Raw genomic sequence first — 22359 nt, forward strand, 5'->3', positions numbered from 1 at the left:
TCAAGCCAGCATCACTGAGGGCAGCAAGTTTGTGCTGTTTAGTCTGTTTGTGTGGCAAGCATTAAAGGGTTAAGAGCTTAGATATTCATGAAGAAATGCCTCATTTCATTCCACTCTCCCAAAAAGGTAATGATATAGTTGTATGAGAAGAGAAAGTAAAATAGAGACCACATTTAATCTATATTTAAATGTTATACTATTAATTATAACACATTTAATGTTAGTTATACTATTTAGAAAACTGAAAGGAAATCAAAAAAGTCAGTCTTTGTGGTTACAGCTTCATTGTCTTACACATAAGTCAATAAGTACTGCTTAATTACTACTGTAAGAGTTGTTCGACAGCACAGATGATAGATCCAATTTAAACAAGAAGCTAGGCATGTATTCAGCAATTACCCATGGAGAACTCCACCTAACTAGGGATGTGCATGAACTGAGGTTCATGCACTGGTTCGGCACCACGGAGAGGGGATCGGGACCTTTAAAAAACAGGAGAGAAGGTCCTTACCTGCTCTCCACTGCCTTATGCAGCTTCCTGCTGTGGCGGCTCTCTTCCCAAGAACCTGTGTGCAGCACCATGATGCACATGGTGTCCGCACATGCAGACACCATGTGCACCGTGCATGGATTCTTGGGAAGAGCACTGTTGCAGCAGGAAACTGCATGCGGCAGCCAAGAGCAGTTAAGGACCTGCTCTTCTGTTTTTAAAGATCCCGATCCCCTCCCTGCAGAGCCAAACCAGTGCTCGAACCTTGGTTGGTGCACATCCCTACATGTATCTTAGTGTCATGTTTAAGAGGACATGCACTGTTCGCCCACAAGTACAGTTTGCCTCTTGGTCAGACCAGCAGCATGCAAGCACAGTATGCATACAAGTCAAGTATAGGTTGCAGTGTTCTCTCTAATTGTTTTTATCTGGATGCGGAATGAGTTTTGTTCTGGGTGCACACATGCATTCAGAGTGGGGCCTTCCTGATTCAACGTGAGCAGGATCTAAAATTAACTAAGTGGACATCAAAAAACCTGTGAGTACAAGCATGTGTGCACACCTTAGAGGGAACACTGATGGGTTGAATCTCCTTTCAAGTGTGACACACTGCTGCGTAGAACCCTGCATAGTTAAACAGCTTATGGAGAACCTGGTATCTCATTTAGATAAGATGATCCATTCTTGTAGACAATTGGGAACATAGCCTCTCATCAGATAAGACAGAAAAATCAAGGAAGCCAACAGTTGGTTTAAATATTTATAAAACAGCATAACCCTTGCTAACTTGGCAAAGAGGCACCTCTTTATTCTCTTTATTTAGCAGGGAGAGAGTAACTGGCCCTATCCACCCCCAGCACAGTACCACCAGTGGCTGTTGCTGGTGTCTATCTTATGTTTCTTTTAGATTGTGAGCCCTTTGGGGACAGGGATCCATCTTATTTATTTATTACTTTCTCTGGTGTAAACCGCCCTGAGCCATTTTTGGAAGGGCGGTATAGAAATTGAAAATCATCATCATCATCAGAATGTTTGTGAGTGGTGTTTATGCTTTCCTAGGATGAGACATTTTAGACCACCCTTGGAGCTCCTGAATCTCACCATAGGTGAAATATGAGAACTCCACTTGACATGTTTCAGCAGACTCTGAGATCAGGGCCGACGGTGGGGGGAGCCAGTACAAATTACCGGGGCCCAGTGGTTGGAGGGGGCCCCGGCTGGAGTGTGTTGTTGAGAAGCGCTCTTGTCTTCTTACCTCCATGCTGCCTCCAAACGGTCCCTTCCCTCCTCCATGAATGATCAAGGAATGACTGGCTGAGTGAGACAGACAAGGACGGCGAGCCTGCCCTGTGATATCCTGGCTGCATGCTCATGCGCATCTGCATGCTGGCAGAGGTGGGGGCAGTTGCCTGGCTGTGCATGCACCCCAGCCCCTCTCTCGACACCTAGTGTTTATTGGGAATTGACACCGTTAGTATACAGAGCGCACTGCTTTCCCAAAAAGTGTTCAAAGTGCTTTGACATTTTCTCAGCGATCCTAACCCTGTAAGGTCCATATTATCCCTATATAACGGGGGGGGGGGCATACGGCTGAGAGAAAGCAGCTCACCGAAGGCTTACCAATGAGTTTGCAATTGTGGTTGCGCCGAGCGTTCAGCTGAGGACAAGTTCTGAACCACTTCGCTAGAGCTCAAATGCAAGGGAGTTGTACAAGGTGCAGGCAGCAAAGAGGTTACATTTCAGAGCAAGAATTTCATTTCTTAACACCTGGTTTCTCTAGAAACAAAATGTTAGGACTATCAGTTTGTATTATTGTGGGTTGCTTTATTTTTCCACCTTTTCAGTCCAATAGGCTTTGTACACCCAAATCCTTATAGATGTTTGGATCCTGAATTTTATTTCCCTTTCTTTGCACTTTGCTATTTTATTTATGAATTGTATGGTAGGCTGCTGATTTACAAGTCAATATGTTTTATTGTTTTATATGTTTACTCATTTATTACCTGCTATTTCAAACTCAGTTTCCTTGGTTGATGTCCCTTCTCCCTTCAACTTTTCTGAAGCTGAAGACATCTTTAAAACTGAATAAATATAATTACAGGCTAGGTGAGAGCTCACAGGAACATAGGAAGCTGCCATATACTGAGTCAGCCCATAGGTCCATCTTGCTCAGTATTGTCTACACAGACTGTCAGCGACTTCTCCAATGTTGCAGGCAGGAGCCTTTGTCAGCCCTAGCTTGGAGATGCTGCCAGGGAAGGAACTTGGAACCTTCTGCTCTTTCCCAGAGAGGCTCCATCCCCTTAGGGGAATATCTTACAGGGCTCACACATCAAGTCTCCTATTCATATGCAACCAGGATGGACCATGCTTAGCTAAGGGGACATGTCATGCCTGTTACCACAAGACCAGCTCCTTCACCATCTCTTTATTAGGCAGAATGCCTAATAGGGACTTGTTGCTTGTAAGATGACTATATCCACCTCTACCTGAGGAGGAGTTGATGTATGAGTGTAAAAGAGAACAAAAGAACTGTCTGAGTAGGATTCAGATAATACCTCCCAGACCATGCCATTTAAGGAGGTGGTGCTGAGTGTGTGTTTGTCATGACCATTATGTCCCAATACCCTGATAACCTGTCCCTTTATGGCATGTGGCATGCTCTACACACGGTTCATATACTAGTTTAAACTAATATTTGAGTGGCCTGTACCACCATTCATACAAACAGCCATTCAGACAAACAGCCCCCACATGCCATAGAGGGAGGTATTATCTGACTCCTACTCAGACAGAATCCTACTCAAGCAGAGAGGTGGTACAGGCAACTCCATCCTACAGTTTGTAAAACCAAATTGTCATCTGACAAACCACAATATATGGGTGGTTGCCAAACGAGGATCTCATGTCAAAATTATAGAAATGTTTTTTAAGAATAAATGTTTTGTTTTCCTATTCCATGTTTCATTTGTATACCAAGCAGGGTATATTTGTTTTTGTTTTGCACATCAATACAATTCCCGTGTAAAGATTTAGAGCTGCTCTGCCCTTGCTGAGGGGCCACTCTCTCACATGAGAGTGCCAACAGAAATACAACATTGCTAGCCTTTAGACCTTGCTCAATGCAAAATAAAATCCTTATTAAAAATTAGTTGCTGACCCAGTACCTACCTTTCAAGCTCCTCTTAAAAGTCACTTCTTCCACCACACTTTTAATTCTTTCCCCTCTCTTTATTCTCTCCCCTCCTGCAATTGCATAAACCTGCAATCTTAATTACCTTCCCTTGCCCACTGCAATGTCTTCCCTTCTCTGTTTCAATTTATATTATCTCCAGCTCTAAAGTGTTATGCATATTAATAGAATAAATAACTAATGCTAGCATGATCACAATTTTGATATTAAAAATGGAAAACAGAAAATGTAATCATGAGTGTAGTACAATGAGTCTTTTCTTCACGTTGTGGAGCAGGTGCAAAACAGCAATCCCTGTTCCCTTCCCACTGGGATTTGGGAGAGAAAACAGAGCATGTTGCCTCCCCTTCTGGGAATTCATTTCTGGCAAATATGATGTTTGTCAAAAGCTGGAAGGGCAAAGAAGATGGAGACAAAGTTTTTAAAAGTATATTTAACCATTTTCCATTACTGAATACAATCAAGAGATATCCTGCCATCCACTGAATATCACGTTGCAATCCTATATTCAAATATTTGAAAGCAGTAAGCCCATTGAACTCAGTAGAACCTACTTCTGAGTAAATATGAATGAGTTATAGCTGCAAGAAAGAAGAGTTATGTTCTACTTTAACATACAGTATGAATACCTTTTAAGGAATGATCCCATTCATCACAATTTGATTCCTCCAACATGCAGGCATGCATTACAGCTTGTGGAACATTTTTGAAAAAGCAAATACCATTACATTCCTACCTACATATATTAAAGCACTTTAGAAGCAAAATTAATAATGGAGAAGAGTTACAAAAAAATAATCCTTACGCTGAAAAGTGCAAAACTAGATCTTTATTTCACAAAAAATCACAGCTGCAACAAAAATTAAAAACAAATACTGAAGTCTTCAACACTGTAATTCTCAAAGGGAGTTTTCAAATTTTACTTATGAAGGAACACACAAAAATCCAGAAGGGCATGAAAATAGGTAGTAATGACTAAATTTAGTCATCATACTTTCTCACCACTACTTGCCCACCAATACAGGGAAGTCAGAGGTCCATTTACACATTACAAAGACAAATGTATTTGCTTATCTACAGTTGTTTAAGAACATAAGAGCTTTGGAAAGCATGCCTCGATATTTCTTCTTTCCTTCACAGCCTCACTGGGACAAAGTTTGAGAAATGTATTATTTAGCTGTTACACATTTCTGAAGCACTTAAAAATCTGTATTCTGTCTATTTTATACTGTCCATTATAAATCAATCCAGGAGTTCACATAGCCTAACTTCAATGTTTTTGAGTTCTTCAGCCCTCATAACAGCCCAGATATTTCCAAGGAGAAAGGAACTGGATTCCTACCAACAGCAAGTAAGACAAAGCATCTGCTTTTCAGCGGTGCCCCTCGATAACCTTGTGCACAGTAATATGCTGCCAAAGTGTTAACAAGAGGCTCCCTCAAGTATTTCTGGCCTCATCTAGCAATATTCTCTAGTAAGTTAATATACATCCCCCTATCCTTTCCCTTCCAAACAAAACACACATGAAATCCATATTGCCATAATAATCACACACTCTTTTTTTTGCAGCTGCTGAACAATAGCATGACTGCAAGGCAGCATCAGCCACTAGGAATGCAGCATTCCTGTTCTTAAAAAAAAAAAAATAGTACCACAGCCTTCTGCTTGCTGCTGGATGAAATTCAATCTGCATATAGAGACCCTCTCTCCTTCTGAGCTGCCAAACAGCAGGCAGTTGAAATGCCTGGGGGCTGGTGACAGTGGGGGTTGCCAGTTTCGATTTTCAACAAACTGAAAATTGACATGCAAGTGTAATATATTTACATAAAATTTAGCCTGCAAATCTATATGAATAAAATGGTGCTTTAACATCTATATTAGGCAATGCAGCAATAGAGTCTCTTGTTTTTGAAACTGTGAAGTATGCCTAGCATGCAGTCCCACTCACCCAGTTTCAATTCTATTCCTCTGCCAATCACCTGGAATCCACCAACTCAATTACATGGCTGATGGGGTATGATTGCTTGCTCACCAGCAAACACTGTTTGAGGGGGAAAGAAGACCTTCTTCTGCCCCAGCTGTTCCAGAAAAGAAAAGCATTCTCTTGATATCACTGTGGCTGTGTGCAAGAGAAGAAAATCCCACCACCACTTACACTATTTGACTTGTTTGCCCCTACCCATCCTCTTCTTTCAATTAAGGCACTGCAATGACAATACTTGCAGAATAGTAATTCTACATAATAATAATTCTAACTAAAATGTATATACCAAGGAGGTATCAAGACAGTTCCCAGAAAACAAAAAAATAAATGACAGGCACAGCCAGATCAAATCTGAAGCCCTACTGCTCCTAACAAGATGTTGTAGGAGTCATCTCACCCTTATCCTGCTAAGGTCAAAAAAGAGTGTTTTCTACATGCATTTTCTTGCCTCTGTGAAGAAAATGGATATGGGATAGGGCAGAATACTGTTTTTGCTTTTACTTTATTCTCTAAGTGAGGAACCAAAAATGGTTTTATATCTGCTGATATAGTGTTATATCTGTTTATTTTATTTTATTTTATTTCAAGACAGCATTTGGGAAGACAGGTGACTGGTTTGTCACATATCTCTCATGAGGAGGAACATTCCATTCCATATGTGGTTAAAGATCTACCTGCTCATTATTGAGTCAAAGTGACAAATCATTGAAACAATGTAAGATAATGAAGCGGGGAGGGGGGGCACATAAATACAACATGTCCCTCATACTGAAAGAAAAGTTGGGTCATATTACCAAGAAAAGAGAAGCAAGCTCTCCATAGTCAAAACAGCCCCCGCTCCACATGAATGTGTAAAAAATTTGGACCCACGGGAGAATAATTATGCTAGCATGTTAAGGCAAAGATTAGACAAAGATCACATACAAAACAAGAACTGTGACACATCTAAATAGCAGATTCATGAGGATTACTACTTTAAATATTTAGCTTGTATCAACTTCTAGGAAAAGGAAAAGTAGTTTATACAGTGGTTTATATGGCACCAAAGAACATCAAAAAAGAAGCAGAAGCCCAAATGCCTTGCTTACTAATAAAAATTAAGTGAATCTCTTGATATCAGATTGATATTAAGTGGCTCATCCATTTCTTTACAGCTTAGATTGCCAATACCATAGAATTGGGTAAAACCAAAGCTACCCAGATTTTCCTCCTACCTTGCTTCCATACAATCACTTCTACCCAGGTTTCTCTACCTTGCTTGCACACAACCAAAAATTGGGAGCACACGCAGCTCCCAAACCTGGGTAGAACACAGTTTTTTTATTGTGTGAATGACCTTAAACATTATTTTCGGAAAATGAAATTCCAAACAAGGCAACAAATTAAAGATAAGATGGATGGGAGTAAAATTCCATAAATGTTTGTTACTTCATTTTATTTTCAGCCAGATAGTTACAGTCACTTTGAAATGGTGAACACACTCAATTGCCTGGAAATGAGAAAGCAGCTTATAAAGCTAAACCACAGAATGCCAAGATTCTTTCATTTTTAAAGACATGAAACTATGAACATTTAGATTAAGAATACATTAGATTTAGATTAAGAATACATTATTCTAGCTGACTCCTTCTAGAGAAGAAAAGAGTGCCAGTCAAAATACCTTAATGACACTTTGTAGACATACACTGAAGATTTACCATCACAGAAGCAGTGCCATATGGCCATCAATGAAGGCAAGTTTTACATATATATTGTAAATGTTATTAAAATATTTAATAACTTAGAAAAAAACCTCAAGAAAATATCATATATACCTTAAATAAAGACTGATATACAGCACAGAACAGTCAGGATCCAAAGAATTGGAAGATTATTTCCATGAGATGAAGGTGGTTTTAGATTTGCTTTTTTTCCCAAGCAGCTGCCTCCTTTTTTCCAAGCAGTTCGCCTCTTGGTGAACTGCTCCTGAAACTGAAGACAGTTTTTGACGTGGCAGCGATGTCAGCTACTCAAAGGAGGGGTGGGGGGAAGCCACTGGGCTAGCATAACCCTGAATACCTCTGTGGATCCCAGTCATTTTGAAAAGACGTACCCAACAACGCCTATTACATTAACCATTAGTCTGCATTTCTAATTTTGATACATTTTTGCTTAAGACCACAGCAATTGAACATGTTACCAGTTAAGACTGTGGATGGTATCCAGCTTAATTTTGCATAAATGCTGTTTTACTAAGTGTAGGTATATAGCAGAAGGTTATTGAGTGAAGAAAGTGACCTCTGGTCCAGACTGGTTCTTTTGCTAGCAGAAATGCAACATAGGACATGCACTGGTTAATTGTTGCTCAACCTCTTACACAAACTTATATACAGTGGTCCCTCGACTTACGAAGCACTCGACATCCGAAGATTTCGACATACGAACGACAAAAAATACCGGAAGTCGTTGCCGGTTTAGATGCGGCTTCCTCGACCTACGAATCTTTAGATGCGGTTTCCTTGACTTACGAGTGTTCCGGACCTCCGTGGATGTGCTTTTCGACTTACGAAAATTCCGACCTACAAACGTACGTTCGGATCGGATTATCTTCGTAAGTCGAGGGACCACTGTAGGTCCCTGAGAAGGCTTCCTCTTCCACTAGTAATAGTGTAAGCTGGTGCACTAGCGACTAGCTAATTACTGCACAAGCTCTTAGGAGTCTCCAAGAAGGTTCCTCTTCTATTAGTGGAATGCAACATTGTGAAACACTGCAGTTGCAAAGAGCCCTTCTACAAGTATCACTCTGGATGCTACTCATGTTCCTCACATTTATGACTGGACAACCCCCTTTAAACCTTTACCATCTACCCATGCCCCAGTCTTAGTCAATCCCAGGTAAGTGACATAGGACCGCCTTGGGATTGTTTTTAATGAAAGGCGGTATATAAATGTAACAAAGAAACAGGAACATAGGAAGCTGCCATATACTGAGTCAGAACATAGGTTCATCTAGCTCAGTATTGTCTACACAGACAGGTAGCGGCTTCTCCAAGGTTGCAGGCAAGAATCTCTCTCAGCCCTATCTTGGAGACAGGGAGAGAACTTGGAACCTTCTGCTCTTCCCAGAGCGACTCCATCCCCTCAGGGGAATATCTTACAGTGCTCACACATCAAGTCTCCCATTCATATGCAACTAGGACGGACCCTGCTTAGCTCAGGGGACAGGTTATGCTTGCTACCACAAGACCAGAAATGTAGGTGGTCTCCACGACAGCCCCCACAGGCAGCCACACCTACCCTGACAGCCATGCCCATCTCAATGGCCACAACTTTACTTGGATAGATGCAATAATTTTTTTGGGGGGGTGGGGGTTCTCATTACAAGATGTCAAGGATCATATAGGGAATGCCCACTGAAACGCACTGGTACCTGTCATTCATTTTAGGACATCCTAACCCTAGTCCACTGCAGGACTTGCATACAGAAGTGCCAGGTTCAGTCCCTGGCAGCAGCATCATGTATGTCAGGGGGAGACCCATGACTGAAACCTCCAAGAGCTGCTGTCAGTCAGTGTAGAAAATACTGAGAGCCTGACTCAGTATAAGGCAGAGTCCTATGTTTCACTATGTTTCACTATGTTTCTAAGACAGGAAGAATGGTAAGAAACTGTTGTAATAGCAAGAGAAGCACATGATTTCCTTGTAGAAAGCCAAAGGCTTTGCCTCTCTGCTGAAACCCTGGAGAGAAAAAAGTACTGGGACTGTATCCTACAGCACTATATCACTAAATACTTCTGTCCTGACAGAAAGGGCTGGTTCAGACTTCATGCAGAACCTCAGTTTTTTCAAGGAACCTCACTTACTTTTATCATCTGAACCCATGCCATGGCACAAACCATGGTTTTCTGCTAGTCTTGGAGTGGGTAAGAAACTGTTAACTGTGCTTAGTCAGTGACTAAGGAAGGGGGAGAGGACTGCTAGTAGCCTTTGTGTTTCCAAAGAAGCTTGTGCTCAGAATCCACATTCTCTTTCACCAAATGAATGATTTAGGAAGCTGAGGGAAACTCATTAGAATTTTTAGCCTCACAGATTCACATGAAATATGAAATTCAGAATATTCTAAGTATTGGTTTCTGTGGCTTTCCTTCCTGGAGGTTCGTACTCAAGTTCAAAATGGTGTTCTATGCATATTTACTGGGAAGTGAATCCTACTGTGTTGAGTGGAGCTCACTTCCAAGTGAGTGTTCATAGCGATTGTCTGTGTAATATAATACGTGTGAATAGATGAATAAGATTGATGAATAGATTCATGAATAGATGAATCTATTCATCTGTGGGATCTCGCCATTTCCTTTCATGTAGTTTTTTGTGGGTTTTAACTAAAATATTCTCCTCTGTGATTTACCAAGTGAGTTCACTGCTATCAGACCCTGGACACCTATTTCAGTTTCACGAATGATCTGAAAGCACACGGGGCAACAACCAGTGGTCCCTCTAATTTTTTTCATCTCTGTGTGGAATGAGTTTTGTTCTGGGTGGCAGTATCAAGGCAGTGTGTGTGCACCTGCATTCAGAATGGGGCCTTCCTGATTCAACCTGAGTGGGATCTAAAATGAACTGAGCAGGTATCTAAACACTTGTGAGCGCACAGACGTGTTAGGGAACAGTGGCAACGACCTTGTTGAAGCCAAACAGCTTTTATTTTGGCCGTGACTGGACAGGAAACCGGGGAACCCTATAGAAGTTGGCCTGAATTTCATGATGGAAGCAAGGTAGAATACAAACATAAGACAACAAAATAAATATGTTTATACATTTGTTTTTTAAAAAATAGGGTTCACTTTGAAGAGACTTCAGGAGTGTATACTTTGGGTACATATCTGTTACTATCAATCTTCTGGATGCAAGAGCTTCCCATTCCTGAGGATGCGCCACTGTAGTTCATTTAAACAAAAATGGTAGTTTTATAGTACATAGAGATAAAAGCATAAAAACACAGGCAATTTAGAAAAGAAATGAAGAGAAAAAATATTCTATCTATTCTACCTCTCAGTTGATGGTAGTTTGTGGAATTGGCACTTAATCTTTAGCTTAGTAACTTTCAAAGTTTTATTAGCTATATGCTCACAACTGGGTTAGAATCATGACGGACATCATTTTTCTGGAACAGATTATTTCTACCACTCATGGGGAAGCCTTTTTTCAAATAGAAGCTTTTAAAGCACGGGCATCTGTGGTGGGGAGGCGGCAATTATCTTCACCCTCAGCTTAATGGCTGGGTTGATGTGGAGCAGTTTACATAGTTGTATATAAATACGTCCCCCCCCCCACACACACACATACCTCCTAGATAAATGTCTGAGAATGCCCATGTTCTGAAGGTGAAAATTGCTTTGCAAATATTGGCCAATCAGGCTTGGGGGTTAAGACTTAGTGTCATTTATGTATTTGGAAACAGCCAATGTATATTTGGCTCTAAAGCTGGTCCGCTATCAGATGTTTTGTTAATGCCTAAGGCAAGCAGACAGGAAAGGATTGACACTGGGCTGGTTCAGATGTCATACAGAGCTAAGGCTTATTCTAACAAGTTTATTTATCAAGCTGAAATTGGTGCCACAGACTATTATGAAAATTTGGTTTGTTTAGCTGTATCTTAGTTTGTTTGGGTCCTGCCCCCTCTCCTGCTTTCTCATGAAGTGCCCAGATTCTGTCCCAGCCTGCTCTGCCCTGCTGTTGGCAAGTTGCCGCCAGATCAACTACTCTCTCACCACTGGTTCAATTAGAAATAAGCTTGTTCACGACCGGACAACTCTTTCAAGTCACGTTAAAATATCTGTTTCTCTTTATGTAGTAGAGAAACTACTCATAAAGGTGCAAAAGCAAAGGGTGTTAACTGGAGTTATTTGTGGTAATGCATTTGTGGATACCATCCCAGTAAAAATCAGTTTATGTCCTCCCCTAGAAGTATTTCTAACTGTAGGCAATGTAATGTCTGATGTAAAAATTTGTGAGATCTGTGTAACATTTTGTGGTTACTCCTTTCGTCTCAGGAGGTGGTGGAATAAAAAAGGGTTGCGTTGCCAATGTCCTGGAGAATGCCTATTGGTGCATACAATACAACATACAAAACCACCCTAAAGCTCAGCACTTGTAAGTTCTACTTTAAGGTCAACTGAACTAATGGGGATGGATATTTTATGCAGTCTTGGGTTTTAAATCTAATCTTTCCCATCCTGAATATTCACAATAAGTGTCATGAATCCAAAAGATGGCTCTAGATGACCTGGCATACTAGTCATATTCATAACTGTTCTGGTACAGATGTTTCCAATACACACAAGCAAGACTAGGATAAATCAATCTTACACCTAGCTCAGCTGCCATAATATTTTCAGAGTTTTTGTTTATATCCCCAGGTAGGAATCTCCAGGGATCCAAAATAGTAAGGCATAAAATTGAAAGATCTTCTCTTATTTAACTTGGGTGGTTTTTTCAGTCTGTCATTTCTTTCTCTTCTGTATCACATTAGCCGCAAAATGCTTCAAGTAATTAACTTTTGAACAACTCAGAGCAAACAACGAATGCACTGTCATAGCAACCAGCGTTAAATACCAGGGTTCAAGTAGCAAGGAGTTTATACAGTAGGTTATCTTTAGCATTTTAGAGAGTAACATCTTCTTTGCAAGTCCCATCAGGCAGGACTCAGTGTATTAAGCAGCTTGGTTACACAGGCAAACCAATAAGTGATTTTGAAACTTCTTTACCTAGAAAAGAAATTCACTGATGTAGGACAACATCACAATCCCACCCAAGAAAAAAAGTCATGTGCAATACTGGTCTAAAGCTCCATGTAACCAGCATATTATTTAATAATATGCTTCTTAAACATTGATTTCTGAAGGTGTAAGAATCAAAGGGACCAGCTAATGAATATACTTAAACAATTTATTTGTTGCCTGGATAGTGATACAAATCTCTCATAGGAAAGAGCAGACAAATTCAAAGAGCAAGATAAAGAATGGATGCTTCAGTGTGCATTCCAGGCAGGGGTGGAAAGAAAAGAACGTTTGCAGGACTTCATACTTCAGTCAAGAGGCATTCAAAATTCATATACAGCATGAGTGCAATTCAATGATTTTCCAAAGAGGTAACCATATTTTTTATTTTATTTTAACACATGTTTATACTGCCTATAACCAGGTCTCAAGGCAATTTACAACTAATTAAAATGTCAATAAATGTTAAGAACCAACAGTTAACACACAAAGAAATTAAAATGTAAACATGGTTTCTAAAAAAACCAGCTAAAAGCCTGACTGAACAGGTGTGTTTTCAGTGCTCTTCTGAAGGCCATCAGAGATGGCACAGTTTTTACTTCAGCAAAGAGTACGTTCCATGGCCTTGGGGGCAACTACAGAAAGGGCTTGCCATTGAGTCACCACCAGATGAGCCAGTGGTAATGAAAATACACAAACCTCCTCTGACAATCTTAGTTTGCAGCCGGGTTGCTATCAAAGAAGGTGCTCTTAGATATACTGGGCTCAAGCCATTAAGGGCTCTATAGGTAATTACTGGCATTTTGTATTTTGTCTGGAAATATATCTGCAGCCAGTGCAGTTCTTTTAATACAGGAGGGATATGGTCTCTTCGGGTTATCCTGGAGACCAACCTGGCTGCTGCATTTTGAACAAACTGTAGTTTCCAGACTACAAAGGCAACCCAACAGGGAGCACTGTAACAGTCAAGTTTTTATTCAAACTTTTTTTTTCTATTAAAATGCACTAAAAACTAAGAAGTTTTCTATTTTGGCAAAGGGTGAGTGAATTAGTTAACTCAGCTAAGATGCCAATTCTTCAATCAAGAGCTTACAAAAAGCAAATACTAAGAATGGCCATTGTACAAAACAGCCCTGGGTGCAACTGACGGGAAGAATGTGATTGGCCATATGATTATTTAAAAGATACCTTTGAAAAGAGCCTCTGAAGGATCACAGAGAGACATCTGAATGTAGCTACTCCTGCGCACATAGCTAACATGATGTCCTTTTGCAAACGCTTCATTAGTCAGGATGACAGCCACTTTGTTATGGTTTTTTAAACAAAACATGTTAATGGAATATAATTTTGAATTAAGTATTTGTGTAACTTGTAAACTATAAGTATGTATAGCATTGAGTATTCTAAAGACAAAGAGGTCATTCACACAATCAAAAACTGTGTTCTACCAGGGTTTGGGAGCACTGTGTGCTCCCAATTTTTGGTTGTGTGGATGCAAGGTAAGAGGAAAACCTGGGTATGAGTGATTGAGTGGAAACAAGGTAGAAGACAAAGCTACCCAGTAGCTTTCCTACTACCTTGCTTCCACACACAACAAAAAAACTGGGAGCACATACAGCTCCCAAACCTGGGTAGAATCGTTTTTGATTGTGTGAATGAACTCAGAGGGTATAGTGAATTGAAAATTAGATGGACTGGGGATACATGGGCTCAAATCTCTGACCAGCCATAAAACACACTGGGTGCAACTCACTGAATTTCAATCTAATCACGGTTGGTTTGATTTAAATAATATTGATTTAAATCGCTTCACAGAATGACTCAATTTTAATGATTTAAATCACAATTTAAATTACTATCAGGAAGATTCTATTTAATTATCATTTTCTATAAAAGTACATTTTTGTCTTATATAACCTTAATAAATATTTAGAGATAGATATTTAGAGATAGATGTCAGTTTCATTTTTAGAAGGTAGGTACACACTTCTCATAATGCTATTTCATTCGGGCAACAAGGCCCTGCATTTGTTGCTATACTGTTTGCATTTTGCACGCATGCCTTTCTTACTCGCAGGTACAGGAACTTCATTAAAATATTCCCAAATGGAGTTTATTTTACGACGTGTTGCCATGATAGGTGTTTCCCTTCTACAATGGAGGATACACTCAGAAAGATTTTCCTCAGAACTACATGAATGTGTCTCACTTTTCGTTTCACTTTCTATTCCCCTCCCCACCCCATGCATTTATATCTATTCCATTCCCCCAAATCCTCTATTCATTCATTGACCTTCTCTGCACTTGGGTGTGGGGAGAGGGAGGAAGGGATCAACTCTGTGTGTGTGCTGCAAGTACACCACCTGCAGAATAGGACTGATCAGGTCTGTTATCTCTCTTCCCCAAATACTGCTGTTAACATGTTCATAGAATATAATTATGATTAATATTCATTATGATATCTGACTACATTCTTTACATTTAAAAAAATCAATTTAAATTTAAAAAAATCCTTTTCAAAAAGTCATAGATTTTTATCAATCCTGAATCTAATATACCTCACAGAGTTGTTCTGAGAATAAAATGAACAAGAAGGGTTACAACTACCACTAATACTACTAGGAATATTTATTACCAGTCGGACTGTGCACAGATCTGGCCTTAAAACATTAAAATTAGATCATCTGCATCTTGCCCTTGGCCCCATATGGAGGCAGCCACTCCCAGTGCTTACCTCTGTGCGGTGCTGGAGAGCGCTATTAAAGGGCTCCACAGCCGAGGGAAGCCCCAGTTACATTATGAATCCCGCATGGGACAGTGTGCATGGAACACTAGGAAATGGTGCTTCCTAGCTTTTTGCCGGGTGAAGTACAAATGATTTGGCTTAGACACTTCGAGGTCAAATCTCTGCACAGTCCTAATTACCAGCCTGGTTCAAAAAGGAACTTACTAAGGGCTAGCACAGATTCATCTCATTCACTTAAAGAATCAGATGCAATAGGAATTGCCCAGCTAAAGAACAGCAAACATTTTTCACAGGAATAACCACAATGACTCACAGTAGCCTGAGAGGCAGATTCTGACAGTGGCAACATTACAGCTTCTCAAGCTCCTAATTTAGTGCTGCAGCAGAACATTCAATTTCCATTGATGTACAGGGCATCCACAGCCAATTGTGGAGATGCGCTGAGTGTTTAAGGATAATTTTGACTGTAAACTCCTCAAGGCAGGGACCTGTCTTTAGCTTATTACTCTGTGGGCTGCCATGTGCATGGTAAAGGTCAAGTTGTGCCCTCAAGCCTGTGTCGACTCCTGGCGATCACAGAGCCAAGTGGTTTTCTTGGTAGAATACAAGAGGGGGTTACCACTTTAGTAGCAGGTGAATGAGCTTAAACTGCTGCCTCATCCTTAGAATGCCCTATTTTACTAAAGGTAAAGTGTGCCGTCGAGTTGGTGTCGATTCCTGGCAACCATAGAGCCCTGTGGTTGTTGTATATGGCAGTTTCCTATGTTCCTACAATTGCCTCCTCCCACACAGTATGAGATGATGCCTTTCAGCATCTTCCTATATCGCTGCTGCCCGATATAGGTGTTTCCCATATCCTGGGAAACATACCAGGGGGATTCAAACCAGCAACCTCTTCCTCGCTAGGCAAGTCATTTCCCCGCTGCACCAATAGGTGGCCTCCATGTACATGGTACTATCTATCTATCTATATATATATATTTCTCCTGGGTGTGCCCAGGAGAAATGCGTCCCGGCAGCCCAGCTGATTGGCTGGGCTGCAGGGGCGCCTGATTGGTCCTGGCGGCACAACCCAGGAGAACCAGCGGGCCAGGAGTGTGGGCGGCCATGGTGGCCGCGGAGCCGAGGTGGCGGGCCCGGCCGGGCGAGGCGGCAGCGGGCCCAGGCGGAGCCGAGCCGGCGGCTTGCGGGCCCGGCCGCGGAGGCAAGGCAGCGGGCCATGCGGCAGCGGCGGGCCCGGCCCGGCCGCGGGGAGGCCAGAGGCGGCGGCGGCGGCGGGCCCGGCCGCGGGGAGGCCAGAGGCGGCGGCGGCGGCGGGCCCGGCCGCGGGGAGGCCAGAGGCGGCGGCGGCGGGCCCGCTTGAGGCACAGATGCTCTGTGCCCGGGCCCACTAGTATATAATAATACCATAGTCAGCAATAAAGAAAACTCACTTCTGCATGCAAGGCTGCCTTTGCAGATTGCATTCTGGGCTTTTAACATCCAGATAGTATGAACCCTCATTCTATCTTCATAAAACTTTCTGTGCGAGTTTTATAAAGATATTACAAAGATATATTAAAATAGTTACGTTAGACTGAGATTTAAATATATTTATCTGGAAGTAAGGTCAATTTTAATAAATAGAACTTACAACTAAATAAGTATACTTGAAACCAGATGGGGAAAGGTCAAGTTATTATTATTATTCTTATTTAATGTTAGGGCAGAAGGGAATGGCTTTGATTACTTCCAAGGAGCTATTTGGTTAAATTCAATCTGGATACAATGAAATCACAATCTGCCACAACATTAAATAAAGATATGATTTTTAATATAGCAAATCCCTATATTTGGGATAATATAAGCTTAGGGACACATAGTCACATTCATTCATGCCTATATGCATGTATATATGACTGGTGGCTCAACGTTTATGTAATTTATTTCAAATTAAAGAGAGAGGGGATTGTTTTATTTGGGTAGGGTTTTTAATTTAGGATGCAAGTAATTCATGTATCCACCCTACAGCTTACTGAATGGCACTATAGAGACAAGGAATGCATACGTTATAAGGAATAGTGTGAAAATTACTCACTGACAAGTAATATGTCACCGAGCCAGTTATCACAATATTAGTTATAACCAAATCCCCATGATAAGAAAGTCAGGGTAGTAGAACATGTGCCTGAAACCCACTCCTAATATCTAGCAGAGGTAAACAGTTGTTCACATTGGGCTTTTTGTGTTGATATAGTTGAAGTTAACTACTCTTGTCCTGTACCCTGAGTCAAATCAGTAAGACACTTTGCACATTCTCAGAAAAGCCCATGTGTCTGTCATCACTGCAGCACTGTAGTGATCAACTGATACCGAAAACAGGGTGCAGACTGAATCTTTGTTCAAACTCTGTTGATGGAACTGCCTCTGGGATGATTGGTCAACACCTCCAGTTCGGGAAAATTTAGCTCAAAAGTGGAAGCAGTTCCAAGCAGTTTTAATTTGTGCAAGCATCTGAACTCAAGGAAACCGGCTTGGGAAAGAGGTTTGAATTAACAAAAGGAGTTTATTGTAAGGGGGGGAAATAAAAGCAATAAGATAAGACTAGGTTACTAGGCAGTCCTAGCATAAAAGTACTACAAATATGTTTAAAAACAGAATATTGTAAGGCACCTTTAGCTTAAAGGTCCAAATTATGTGTAAATTCCCAGGTGGACTAGAGAGAGTTACTTTAGGTTAAGGGTGTAAGGTCTCAGAAATTAGAGAGAGGGATAGATTCAGCCCTGAAGGAGCCAGACAAGAGGCTATATCACCTGTCCTCACAAAGATCCGACTCGGGGAGATGGAGACTAGCATCCGTCCAGGGATGTGAAGTGGAGAGCAGGAGAGATGTAGGAATTAGTATGGAGGGATGCCCACGAGAATGGCTGCTTGGTGGACCCAGCTTCCTGTGCCTGCTAGGTAAGCTGGCTGGATTGGTACGCAGACAAATCCAGGTAGTGATTTCAGCTCAGGAGGCCTCAGTAAAGAGGGGCACACCAAGGTGGTCTGCTGGAGTTCTTGTAGAGTCCCAAGTGTATAATACACGAGGAAGCATTCTGAGCCATGGGGCTAGGGATACTTATATCCCAAAACGTGTGTTGGGGGCACTTTGCTGTTTTCTTGATCTGCTGAATAGGGGGATCCAGATAGGCTTTTTTGGAATGCATTGCGTCTGACCATCCTTCCTGGGTGGGAAGGTGTGTGAATCGCCTATTGTATTCAAGGCTGATTGTGAAGACAATTAAGAGTATGTATGTGCATCCAAGAGTATCCTGTGCTGAGACGGGCTTCCCAATAGTTCTATCAAAAGTTTCTATGTGCACCTTTTCAAAGTTACATCACTGACTCATCCCTTTTGTGAGGGAGTCTGCTGCTGCACTTGTCTTTATCTGCTTTCCCCTTCCTGGCCTAATGGCTTCATTTGCAACAGGTGTTATCTCTCTTGCAAGAGGATGAGGGGAATTTTAGAGTTCATCCTAAGTCCAAAATGACCTTGGATGCTAGATAACTCGCAATAGCTAGTTCTGGAGCCTGCTTAGCCAGGCCCCCACATAGGGAGAGGGTGTGTGAAGCTAATCCCCTTTTCAATTTGTGTTACTTTCAGCTCAAATCTAGGGGTGACCAGTCCACTGTCAACTAAGCGACTTGTCCCCATGCATAACTGGGAGCTCACATTGCGGTGCAGCTCCTGAGCATAGCAATAGTGTAATCTCCAAGCCTGGAGATGCAGTTGCAACCAGGGAAGCTTCTGGGAGCAGGCAGAATAAGCTCAGCTGGTAACACCTCCTGTCACTTACTACCTCTTCCTTCAAACAACACACACACACACACACACACACACACACACACACACACACACAGAGTGCATACTACACTGTGCCACTGAAAACAGGAACTAATGCCACCACACCTAAGTGCTTGAAGAACAGAATCAGAAGATAAATTAGTCATGTCACACCTTTTAAAAAAACTGTATTAAGGAATTCAGTGCAGTGAATAGAAAGGAAATTTTAGGTTTTTATCTCTTCTCCAATTCATAGAGTTGATTGCAAGGCAATAAAGAAAACAGCATTCCTAGAATATCTATTAGCAGTTCTTATGCAGTCAACTACCCCTTCTGGTTCAGCATTTTCTCATAAACTATAGGGTCTATAAGATAAGCTTACCTTTTAAAAGTTTTTAAAAGCATCAAATTTTAAAAATCACAGGCTGACATCTAGACTAACATTGAGCATGCAGAAGAACATTCCACATGTGTAATGGAGGGGGCAATTTTCACAAATGTCCCCTTTCCTCTGCAGGTGCCTGTGTCTCCTGAAAATATGACCCTGAGGGTCCTGAAATCCTCCGGGAAACATTTCTGAAAGGCACAGACAGCCATCAAACAAAGGGAAGGGCAGGGAATATCAGTGAAAATTACCCCTTCTCCGCTGCACACATGTAACCCTATACCAGCCATAGGATTTCAAGGGGAAGTTATTTAAAAATCCAAGCTCTAAGCAATCACATTGGTAAGAAGGAAATCTCTGTATGAGTGAAGAATACAAATACACAGCTACAGGTCAAGGAAATCTCTGTATGAGTGAAGAATACAAATACACAGCTACAGGTCAATACAGATGATTTTTAGCAGATATAGGCCGATTGCCACCCTTTTAAACTAAAGCTCTGATAACGCCATCATTTACACATAAACTGTAGCTGCTAACTGAGCAACGATGTCTCTCATATTTAGCAGGGGGGTGGCAACTGTTCCTATTTAACTCAGCACAGCATCCCTCCAGGGATTGTTACTGGCATTTCCCTTACACGTACGTGTGTGTGTGTGTGTGTGTGTGTGTGTGTGTGTGTGCTCTTTTTTAATATTGCAAGCTGTTTTTCACAGAAAACTATCTTCCCATTCTTCTTGCTACATAAATCACTTTGTGGACATTTTTGTTGAAAAGAGGTATATAAATATTCAAAACAAATACACTAAGTCTAGTTTTAAACACACAGAACATGGAAACGAGCTTCTGCTTTCCCCCTAAAAACCAAATGCAGTCTTGATTTCACATATATGATCATAGCCAATAGACATAAAGTAGTAAGGTCACATGTTTGAGAGAGTATAGTACCACTCACATTGTTAAGTGCTTGTTTCTATGCTGTACTAACCTCCTGGGATCACATGCATGAAGCAAACATTCATCTGAAGCATTGAAGTCACATGTTTCAAGAGAGGAGCAGTTTGTATACTCTGAAAGGAGGAGCCAAATTCCAGCTCGCCTAGGCAATCCCAAGTGGAAAAGCAGCAGCACCTGCACTTAGAGGGATTTCTGCAGGCTTTTTAAGTTGAGAGGAAGTGGGGGCCTGAACACAAGAGCAAAGCAGGCAACCCATGCTTTGAATGCATGGAGAATATACCCTGCCACTCACAAGCTTCCCACAACCCACTATTTGGTAATTACTGCTGTACAGCTTTCTCAACTGAATTTCAAACCTAGCCTCAGAGGCTTGGCAGAGAAAAGAGATGAATTCTGAGAGAATCAAGTGCCTCAGGGATATCCAGAACAGCTGCTTTTGAGAAACAATGCTTAGGCTCACAACAGTATCACATTTTGAACATGTCTTCTGTAAATATGAAGAGCTGAAATTACTTTTTAAAAAGTCAATATCCTGCTGGATGTCCTAGTTGAGAGGCAGCATGGTCTACTGGATAAATAGCTAATTCATTCAGGAAGTCTCATGTTCAAATTCCATTCCTTTCTTCAACTATCTCATTAAAAGGAAAATAAATAACCTACCTAAGAGGGATGGGTTTGGGTGCAAATAACCTATTAAATTAAAATAGTGACAGTCAGAAATGCTTATTGTCTGGGACAACCAGGCAACTCATTATTTACACAAGCTATGATCACCAGTTCTACTGTTGCAGGCAGTGAAAAATATCAATCCAGCCTTTGAAAGCAGGCTACCAATCATATTTTCAGATAAATGTGATCTATTTTCATGACAAACTGCAAAATATCAGCCAGAAATACAAACAAAAACATTATTTTGCTATTAATACTATAAAGGGCAGTCTTATGAAACATTTTTCCACCCATTTCAATCATATGCAAATCAATTCACCCAACCGTAGCTGAAAGCTAAGTGTACTAATGAGAATGATTTTGTATCAGAGTCACTATGAAAAAACTGTACAGAATATTACTAAGCATTTTCAGATCAATCTTTCAGTCTCTTGCAACAGCATTAACACCTGCCTTTTCCCAGTACCATAGAATATATATATCTCTCTCTACAACCACCTGGTCTGACACCTGGAAAAGGGACAATATCTTCTTAAACCTGCAAATGCGTAAAATCCAGCCCCAGCCTCCTGCAAAAGCACTAGAGCATACAATGCACATCATAGCACCATATAGTAATTCAAAGAGACACAACCAACCTGAAATTATTCTACTTTTATGGAATGAGGTACATCAATTAAGAGAGGAAGAAAGAACAAGTTGTTCTAGTAAGAACTAATCAACCTACTTTCCTTTCATTGTCTCTACAACTGGACTAAATTTGGTTCAAAGCAAGGTCCACAAGTTAGATCTCTTGCACCTCAAATGTTCATGCCTCCACCATCTTGGATTGGGGAGGATGACATCATCACAAACTACACCAATGGAGCATTCCGATGTGTCCCTACAGCTGTAGCAAATTTGGTTCAAATTGGTTATTGGTTAAATGAGCCCCTGGTGGCGCAGTGGTAAAACTGCCGCCCTGTAACCAGAAGGTTACAAGTTCGATCCTGACCAGGGGCTCAAGGTTGACTCAGCCTTCCATCCTTCAGAGGTCGGTAAAATGAGTACCCAGAATGTTGGGGGCAATATGCTAAATCATTGTAAACCGCTTAGAGAGCTCCGGCTATAGAGCGGTATATAAATGTAAGTGCTATCGCTATTGCTAAACGGTTCACAAGTTAGCCCACTTGCACCTACAAAGTTTACACGTCCACCATCTTGAATCAGTGTGGATGACATCATCACAAACTATGCCACTGAAGTGTCCCTGTGTGTCACTCACTGCAACTGTACCCAATTTGGTTCAAATGGGTTAGACAGTCCATGAATTAACCGGCTTCTGCCTCAGACGTTCAGATGACCACCATCTTGAATTGAGGTGGATGACATCATC

General features: G+C 41.2%; 1 protein-coding gene across 13 annotated transcripts in view; it reads right to left on the minus strand.

Annotated features, from left to right (window-relative positions):
* The window catches only part of PLCL2 (phospholipase C like 2), a 241414-nt gene that overhangs the window by 113305 nt on the left and 105750 nt on the right, over positions 1-22359 (minus strand). Inside the window, exon 1 of one of the 13 annotated variants that reach the window (XM_053261761.1) lies at positions 20347-20463. The exons of the other annotated variants lie outside the window; for them this stretch is intronic. The gene's annotated coding sequence lies outside the window, so the exon portion shown is untranslated. Of the gene's footprint in view, positions 1-20346; positions 20464-22359 lie in introns of those variants that run through there. 13 annotated transcript variants of the gene reach the window in all.

This window comes from Hemicordylus capensis, chromosome 6 (assembly GCF_027244095.1).
Source record: "Hemicordylus capensis ecotype Gifberg chromosome 6, rHemCap1.1.pri, whole genome shotgun sequence".
Classification (NCBI taxonomy): Eukaryota; Metazoa; Chordata; class Lepidosauria; order Squamata; family Cordylidae; genus Hemicordylus; species Hemicordylus capensis.